Genomic DNA, 10,076 nt, shown 5'->3' with positions numbered 1-10,076 from the left:
ATTATTAAATATAATTTAATAAAATAATATACGATTTAATAAAATTCTTAATATAATTATTATATGAATTAAAAAATCATAATATATAATACTATAAAAATAATATATAATCTACTTTATTATTTTTAAACTGCAATACATATTTAATGTGCTAAAATATCACTAGTGAAACAAATAATTTAATTATTCTACAATAAAAAAAAACAAAATATTAGAAGTAATAAACAACTTTAGAATTATATTTCACATCCAAACATAATATTCATATATTAACAAAAAGTTACATGATTTCATTAGTTTATATGTCATAATTCATATGTTATAAAATTTTACCACATAAAAAAGTTACAACATTGTAATGACATTTTATCATGTCATTATACCATCGAAATATTACAAACATAAAAAGTTACCAAAATATTATCAACACAACTATGATTTTTAATGGTCAGCAAGAAATCTTCTGACCCATTCCAGTCGCACAGAAGAAGGTAAACTAAAGAAAATGAGCATTTGCGTTAGATGATCTGGAATTTTACTCAATGCACGATAGCGCTCATCCTCAGTTAAACCTTCTACTTCACATAATGTTGGATATAATTTTAGAGCTCTTTCTTGAATGGTCATTTTTTACTTTTGTTGAATTAGCACTTCGGAGGCAATACTCCTACTGATTTCAACGCCAACGGTCCGTATGTTTTCCGCCAATAAAGTGGCAGCATCATTAAATGAAGTAAAAGAAATATGATCACTTACATCAAAAATCTTTTTTTTTTCTTTTTTGAAAATGTGGAATCACCTTGGTTTCTAGTTGGTTGCTGTTGTGTAGCTGAAAGATTCCTGTCATCCAAAGAAACATCAACTTCGCATCCATAGAAATCGTTTTTTTCTTCATGAGTATTTGTAGTAGCTACATCCTAAACATTTATTTCTTCAATAATATCAGCGGTTGTTTGAGCATCTTTCCTAATGGCTCAATCTTTTGCGTAGATGGCAGTAAGTTGGTCATAATAACGGAAACTATGATGTTTGAATTGACCGGCTTCTTTATAACTCTATAAAAATGAGGAATTCATATTAGATATAAGTTCGGTCAAAATAAGATAATAAAGACTTGAAATAATTCTTACATATATACATGAGTTCCACACCGCATCGTCAACAACAACAAGCTGCTATGCTCATCCCAACCAAAACTGCTATTGTTTTTTCCACTAAGCATGTCATACACGATTGACCAATCCTTTTTCAATGTCCTAATCCTAAATTTAAGATTAAGTTTAGCCTTCAACATGGCATTGGGTAAAAATTTTTCTAACATTTTTTCCAACTCATTTAAATATCCGGTTTTGAATCCTGTATCAACATTAAAGGTTCCAACATTGTGCAAGTCGACCATACAGGCAACCAACGCAATATTATAACACCCCTTACCCGAGACCGTTGCCGGAGTCGAGCACGAGGCATTACCTAACTTAACTTACTAATTCGGAGAATAAAAGTTTGCTTTTAAAAAAAAATTAATTCACTTACGTTCATTTAATGTGTTCCTAAAAAGGAATCTCGAGACCCTAAATCATGCAATAAAAATGGTTCGGGTCCAAACCGGGAACATTAATAATTTTCCAAATACTTAATCAAATTAAAACAATTTATTTCACTATTCACAATAAAACTGTCCACCTGCACAGCAGTCGCTAATTTAATTATAACTCGAGTTACGAAACTTGAAATTTAGATCTGTAAATTTTCCTTGAAACTAGACTCATATATCTTCTTACCATAAAATTTTCAGAATTTTTTTGGTTCAGCCAATTAGTACAGTTTACTCTTTAAATTCTCTCATATTTCACTGCTCGATAGTTCTGACCCCTCTTCACTAAAAAATAATTATCTCAATGTACAGAATTTGGATAACATTCTCGTCTATTTCTATTGAAAATAGACTCACTAATGAATCTAGGCATATAAATTATAACTCATAATTCCTTCTATATAATTTTTAATGAATTTTTAAATTCAGAATAGGGGACTTCAGAAATCATTCTGACCCTATCTCACTAAAATTAAAATATCTCATAATATATAACTCTTTTGCTTACTCAATTTCTTTTATGTGAAAATAGACTCATTCAGCTTTAATTTCCTATCTCACTCATCTTCTAATTCAATTTCTTATATTTTTGGTGTTTTTTCAAAATCACATCACTGCTGCTGTCCAAAAACTGTTTCATTGCTAATTTTTACTCTTTTATCATTTCTTTATATTAACTATCATTTAAGCACACACAAGGCCAAAACACGTTCCTATATAGTCATTTCAATAACTAATCATTGTCGAATATTTACTTGCTACTCCTTAGCCATATCATAAGGTTACACACAAAATGACCAAATCCCTATACATGCCATATAAATAAAAAAGTTGTTTAACAAACTCTACCGGAGTAAATCTGGATAGTGTGATCGTTGATGTAGATCCGATCCTCCGAACATATATATATTAATCTACAAAAAACAATAAACACACACAAGTAAGTTTACAGAAAGCTTACTAAGTTTATAGGCTCATAATAAAATCTTACCAAAATTTCACTAACAATATTAATAAGCTTCAATTGCACTTACAAATACCTGTCAAATTAAGGATCCTCTTACGGAATTGAGTAAATCGTTTGCCCGGTGCCACAATTTGCTTGAATATTTCACATTGCTATAACTCTGTATGGTTTTCTTCATTGAAATACCATACCTACGTTTCACAACTCAGTATAGTTTTCTTCATTGAAACACCATACCTACTTTTCATAACTCAGTATGGTTTTCTTCATTAAAATATCATATCTACTTTTCACAACTCAGTATGGTTTTCTTCATTAAAATATCATACCTATTTTTCACAACTCAGTATGGTTTTCTTTACCAAAATACCATACCTACTTTTCACATTTTGCCATGGATCCACCATTGACTTATCCGTCAATTCATCACTAGTTGCCGAATGTATGTACTCAATCCTGCGTATCCCTTAATTTGAACTAACAATCTCATTTTATTCTCATTTTTACCATAATCATAATTCAACAACAATATACGAATTGATACATTATATCATTTCCACATTAACAATTAATCATAAAAATTCAGCCATATGAACTTACCTGGGCCGATTTGCAAGAGTTGTAAAAGTTCATAAACTAGTTCGATACTTTCTCTTTTCCGCGTTTATCTTTGGATTCCCAATATTGTTCAAATATATGAAAAACCAGCTTGGAGGGACTCATCAATGGCGTTTTTTGGCTGAGAAATATGAAGAATTGCCTAGAAACTCTTTTAATTAAGATTTTTATTTGTTAACTTTTACAAAATTTCCAATTTTGCCCTTATTACATCACATTTCTAGATTTTTCTTGCCCAACTGTCTAGCTCATATAATTTGGGTCTAATTGCCTTTTAAATCCCTCTTGTTTAGTCACTTAAGTTATTTAATCACAATTTAACAAATTTTACACTATTTTCAATTTAGTCCTTTTTAGTTAATTGACTATCTAAACGTTAAAATTTTCTAACGAAACTTTTATACTAACTCAATAACATTCCATAAATATTTATAAAAATATTTATGGCTCGAATTATGAATTCGAGGTCTCGATACCTCGTTTTAGACCTAATTTACCTATTAAATTCTTTTTTTAAATCACAAAATTCACTAAATCACAAAATACACTAGTTCAAAAATTCTTCTAAATTCACACTTGCCCATAATTATTAATTTATTAAATTTTAAGACTCACTGGTCAAATTTAGTGATCTCGAATCACTATTTCCGACACCACTGAAAATTAGGTTGTTACAAACATCTTCTTCTGGAACCCATTTCCTTTTGGTTCCTCGAGAATTTTGGGAAGAAACACTTGATTTTGAAAAACCTGACATAACTATCTTAAGAAAAAAAACAAATTAAAATTAAGTTCAATATTATGAATCAAAATGTCAACACTTGATATAATTAAAATACATGATGAATCAAAAGAAAATAAATTATAATTCAACAAGTCTAGTAAAATACAAAAGCAATTCAAATACCACTAAAGTTTCATAAACTAAATACATGAAATAACATAAACAAATTAACGTGTACTATTTTTACCCTAAACCTAACTAATTTTTAGATGTTTGCCATTCATCAAACATTTGGTTGGCTAGTTCCATCCTCCAAGTAGCCCATGCATCCGATGGATGAATATTTACAGTATTCGATTCATCATCATCTATTACATTACTAGGTAATCCCTCTCCCAACTCCGCTTTAATAGGATTAAGACTCATATAGGTTCGAATAAAATTATGGAGCAAACAACATACAATGATGATTCTATTGTGCACCATCACAGGATAGAATGACGGACTCCTAAGTATTCTCATCTAAGTTTTAATAACCCAAAGCATCTTTCAATAACATTACGTGCTGAAGCATGTTTCATATTGAAAAATTCTTTCGGAATACTTAGCTAGTAATCCTGACGCCACTCATTCAAATGATATATTTGTCCTCTAAAAGGTGCAAGTGTATCCAGCATTAACTAGATAATAACAACCTATAAAAAACTATTTGTCATGGTTAATTTCCCAAAAAAATATGATCTTAAAGATGAATTCAAAGGCCTCTAATTTTGCACTTAACCATGAGAAACTTTTAGTCCATGTCTTCTACTAATGGCATCTCGAAGAACCCGTCCATCAGCAATAGAACCTTCCCAGCCAGAAAGAACATAAACAAAATGCATATCAGGTGTACAAACACCTAACATATTTGTTGCTATGTCACCTTTTCGCGTTTAATATCTAAGTTTATCAATTGTTGGAACCCTAATCTTGATGTGAGTTCCATCTAAAACACCTAAGCAATTCTACATCACATGAATAAAACAATGAGTTAGGATACTATATTTAAAGCTAAATCAACTAAATTATGTACAAGCTATATATATAAATCACTCCAATACCTTAAATCATTTCCACATTAGGTCTGTAGAATTAGTTGTAATTGGCTCTGCCTTTTTAAATAACACATCCTGTAAGCGTATGACAGCATTTAAAACATTGTGAAATGATCTGCTAACGGTTTTCCCGAACCTATTAAAGTGATGCTTGATAACTCAATTTTTAAGGTAATGAGAAATGATATGTAAAAACATTCCCACTTGCTCGTCAACAAGTATGTTCCTTGACGACTTCGATTCCCCTAAAGTTTGTAACATCTCACATAGTTTAAAAAAGGTAATTCTATTCATCCTAACTTGTCCAATACAGGCCTCGTCACTAGTATATACAAGTCTTTTCACATAATCTCGCTTTGCATAAAAATCTAAATATAGGATCTAATCCTTGGTCTATAAGTATATAGGCTGTGGATGACACACAATGTAAGTAAGAACCAACTCACAACTGTACACATAATTTGCAACCATATTGTCAATGCAAGACCAATTCTTTTACGCCTCACACTTTGTACTATTAAAGGCAGAAAAGCCATTACTGCAAGATATTAAAGTATTACATATCTTCAAATTGTAGTAAAAGGGTCACATTTCTTCAATACTAATTTCAATAATAGTAAAATAAAATCAAAGAATTTAATTGTCAAAGAACTTACAGTGATTCAGTGAATACAAGACGCTGAACTGTGGGTGGAGTAAGCAATCAATCAAGCCAAAGAAGAAAAGGAAGCAATAACGCACTATCAAAGAAAAATGAACAATACATATTAAGAATCTTTACAAAGCACAAAATAGAAATTACAACTATCTTTGCAAGTAAAAAACTTGAAATTCATTTCTTTATCAATCACCTAAAAAAGAAAAAAGAAAGAAAAGAATGTGTTTTGTGGATTTGATTAATTGATGACTGACGTTTTATTTACCGTTATCAATTTATCTTTTAAAAAGTTTGCATTCAATTCAAAAAAGAAAGAAAAGAAAAGAATGTGTTTTATCAATTTACCTTTTAAAAAGTTTGTATTCATCCTCACATTGTAATTAACTAGTCTTTTATTTGAACTAATAATTGTGAATAGAAAAATATATATTATTTTGTTTAAATAGTTAAAATTAGTAAAAGGAAAAAAAATAATATGAATTTAATAATTTTTATGAGAAAAGAAAATAAGGTCTTAATTTCTTTTATTTTGTATTAACTCAATTCGATTATAGGTATATAGTGTGTTAAATATATTAAAAATTACGTATTTTAAAAAAAAATTATTATTATTTTTATTTAAATAAAATCTAAAACTCCATATACATTACATTCTTACCATAGCATGATTTGTTTGTAGCATTTTACTTACTTTTTTTTTGTTTCGTTTGTTGAGATAATTATATTAAAAATGTTATTAAATTATATATTATTTGTAACACTTAAACACTTCAATTTACAACAATTAAACACTTCAATTTACAGCATTTAAACACCTCAACTTACAACACTTTAACATCCCAATTAACAACATTTATCCACCTCAATTACAGCGATAAACACCTCAATTTCCAGCAACTAAACAATTTAATTTGCAATACTTAAAACACTTCAATTTACAACATTTAAACACTTCAATTTGCAGGACTTTAACACTTGAATTCACAGCATTTAAATACTTCAATTTGCAACACATTAACACTTCAATTTATAGCATTTAAACACTTTAATTTGCAGCATTTTAACATCTCTATTAACAACATTTATACACCTCAATTACAGCAATAAAACATCTCAATTTCCAGCAACTAAACAATTCAATTTGCAGTACTTAAAACACTTCAATTTACAACATTTAAACACTTCAATTTGCAGCACTTTAATATCTCTATTAACAACATTTATACACATCAATTACAACGATAAACATCTCAATTTCCAGCAACTAAACAATTCAATTTGCAGTACTTAAAACACTTCAATTTATAACATTTAAACACTTCAATTTGCAACACTTTAACACTTCAAATTGCAGCATTTTAACATCTCTATTAACAACATTTATACACCTCAATTACAGCAATAAAACATCTCAACTTCCAGCAACTAAACACTTCAAATTGCAGTACTTAAATAGGACTTTAAAAGTACAAAAATGAGTAGCAGTAGCATCTACTTTGCTTGAGCAACAGGAAATTTTTACACTAATTAGACAACAACTAAATCTGAAATAAACGAGTTTAACCAGTACAAAACAGTAGCAACCATGAAATTTGTAAAGAACAATTTTTTTTTCCTATTTAACTATCACCGATTCATCCATGTAAAATTGATAAGAATTTCAAGCTTAGAAATAATAAAGGATTTTAAAGAAAACTCACCATTAGCAACACTCAATTTGTATTTCTAAATTAACATGTCATTCGGCAAATAAAACTCGATTTATTCATTAACAGCACATCATCAATATCAATCCCAAAGTTATACATTTTAACCACAACACCCAAGCACTATAAATTACAGCTATAACTCTTCTGAATTTATCGTTTTAAGATACCACAATTTCATTATTAAGACCGTTTAAATTACAACAATTAATCCACTTCAGATAATGTTTTAAGATAACATAAATACTTACAGCAAGAATACTTACATTTTAATCACGAAACAGCAGTGGGACATCTTAATTATAACTATGACATCTTCTAATTCCAGCTTAAGACCTTAATATTTAATCAATTTCAGTAGCATGTTATCTTAATTTCATTACAAAAGGTCATATGCGGACAACATACATGGAGTTTGCATTCCTAGAGAGCATATGAATGAAAAAGTATGCTCATTTTCTATCATTCTTCCCACCAATCCTCTATCCTCCTAGTTTTCAAAACCCTCCGCCAATAAAATTTTAAAGTTAACCACAACAACATAATGCATACGGTACATTCCAAGAGGGCAGAAAATGCAAAGAAATAAATGCTCTTACTTCTTTCAACATATAACATTATATTAACAAAATTTAAGAAAAAGAAAGAAAGAAGAGGAAGAAAAAGTAGCATTTAAGGTTAAGAACACAATTTAAAAATTACCCTGTTCTCACCGTATTCTTCTGAATACTCTGATCCATCTCATCTGAAACATGTGATCTAAAAAGCACATCAAACTATATCAAATAAAGCATCATTAAACAAAATCCAGTAAAAAGAACCATTGCACTAAAAGCAATCTAATTTTGCAACATCTAAAGCTTCCATCTAAACTCCATAAAAGGCCTAACATAGGGTCATATTTTTTTGGCAGAACTAGGGACAAGCAGCAAGGTAAGAAATATATCCAATTTCTAAAGAGGACCCAAAACCCTAATTCCCAACATAGGCCACTTAGCATCACAAAGAACTGATACATCAAATTTTAGGATAGTTGTTACCAAATATTTCCACATATTCTACATCTACATTAAATTAATCAAACGTTCAAACCCAATATCCAATTAATTAAAATCCCAAAAAACTGAAATTATCAATCAAATGTTTAATTGATAAGATTAAACGAAAACCTAATGAAACAAGAAAAATATAATATTACATGCCTCTGGTGCATAGATTATCTCGATCGCACTGTAAAACTCCTCAATAGGCCGCTCTTTCCGCCTCGCCACAATAACAGTTGATATCACTGCCGATATCGCCGAAGAAATGATCAAAAGGCAAATTGAACATTAAACTAATTTCTTTCTTTTATCTCTATGAATTTCCCCTACCCCTCCCTCTTTAGCTGCTGAGGAAGGTTTTTAATTCCAATTTCAATCTCAATTTCCCAATTTCTACTTCAAAAATCCTCTCCGTTAATCTGCCAAAAAAAAAACAAAAAACTGATATTCACAAAATAAACATGAAAATATAAATCAACAAAATTTAAAATATATATATCTCAGTTTTTCTATTTTTATTTATTTCTCGATGATCTCAAAAAAATAAAATTTTAGAAATGGTAATTACTTAATCAGATTTTTCACTCAGAAAAAAAAACTTATAAAATCTAAAATAAATAAAATATGATCAATTTACCTCTCTGACCTAGATTTTGCTGAACTAGATTTTGTCAAAGGGAGATCGGGTTGGTGAGGATAGAAGCATGAAAAAAAGGGAGATAATGTTGGGAGGAATTGGGAAGAAGAATGAGAAAAGAGAAAAATGCTTTAGACGTGAGAAAGAAATGAGGGTAAATTTGAAAGTTAGAGGAAATTTTTCACCCACCCATTCGCTGAATCGTTATTCTGAACCCAGACTACTGAATTGTAAACAAAACTTTTGCCTTGAATAATCCCGTTTGGAATAGGGCTGTAATAGCTCATTATAGCCAACCAAACAATGGCTTAGTGATGGGCCCACTGAATTCAGCTGTAATGTATTAGTATTACAGCCAACGAAACTTGATGTAAGAGTTTAGGTATGATTTGAGTCGATTCTATGGCATATTTAAAATTAATACTAATTAAAATTAATTGATTTTTGTGAAAACTAAAGTTGCTAAAACCCTAACGGATAAGAAGGTAAGCCAGGTTCCTGTACAGTTTGCGTCAGAAATAAATAATGATGTGTCAACCTATAATTGAACAAATGTGTTTCCCTGCCCTGATAAAAGTATAAGTGGAAAACCTTTTCAACAGAGTCCGTACTATCTAACAACTGTACACTAAATTCCCAATCCCAACCATCTTTTATGAAGAGGACATGTGTCGTTACCGATGAAAGCCTATTATTTTATTGTAATATATTTAAAAGATGTATAATGTTAAATTTAATCCTTAATATTCATTTATTTTTATCACTTTGGTCCTATTTTTTTTATCATGTACACCGTAAAATTTTAAACCTTTTTCAAATTAATTTTATTTGATGAAATTATTAAAATTTTAATGACATTAATGTGAGTCTATGTTTACTTCACTATGAACGTGGATAATTTTTTAATTTTTTTTACGTTTTTTAATTGTTTGAATTTTTAAACAATTTTTATTATTTTTTAAATTTTTGTAAGATGCATGTAGATTACTACACGAGTTGATGTGTTAGAGTCATTAAAATTTTAATGATCCA

The 10,076-nt window shown here is 29.4% G+C and overlaps 1 long non-coding RNA gene across 11 annotated transcripts; it reads right to left on the bottom strand.

Annotated features, from left to right (window-relative positions):
* Positions 1 to 611: 611 nt before the first annotated feature.
* LOC107931467 (uncharacterized) lies at positions 612 to 9,397 on the bottom strand. 11 transcript variants are annotated; one of them, XR_005918349.1, is made up of 6 exons: positions 9,045 to 9,392; positions 8,563 to 8,826; positions 8,067 to 8,123; positions 2,444 to 5,740; positions 1,131 to 1,262; positions 612 to 1,055 (listed from the first exon to the last, which is right to left on the bottom strand). It is a non-coding gene; the product is annotated as an uncharacterized lncRNA (long non-coding RNA). The 11 variants fall into 11 exon arrangements; XR_005918354.1 differs by having other exon boundaries at positions 612 to 4,910; positions 5,007 to 5,075; positions 5,657 to 5,740; positions 9,045 to 9,373; XR_005918348.1 differs by having other exon boundaries at positions 1,131 to 5,740; positions 9,045 to 9,397.
* Between the last annotated feature and the right edge of the window lie 679 nt (positions 9,398 to 10,076).

Source organism: Gossypium hirsutum, chromosome D09, assembly GCF_007990345.1.
Source record: "Gossypium hirsutum isolate 1008001.06 chromosome D09, Gossypium_hirsutum_v2.1, whole genome shotgun sequence".
Taxonomy (NCBI): domain Eukaryota; kingdom Viridiplantae; phylum Streptophyta; class Magnoliopsida; order Malvales; family Malvaceae; genus Gossypium; species Gossypium hirsutum.
This window is presented reverse-complemented; position numbering and strand designations above follow the sequence as displayed.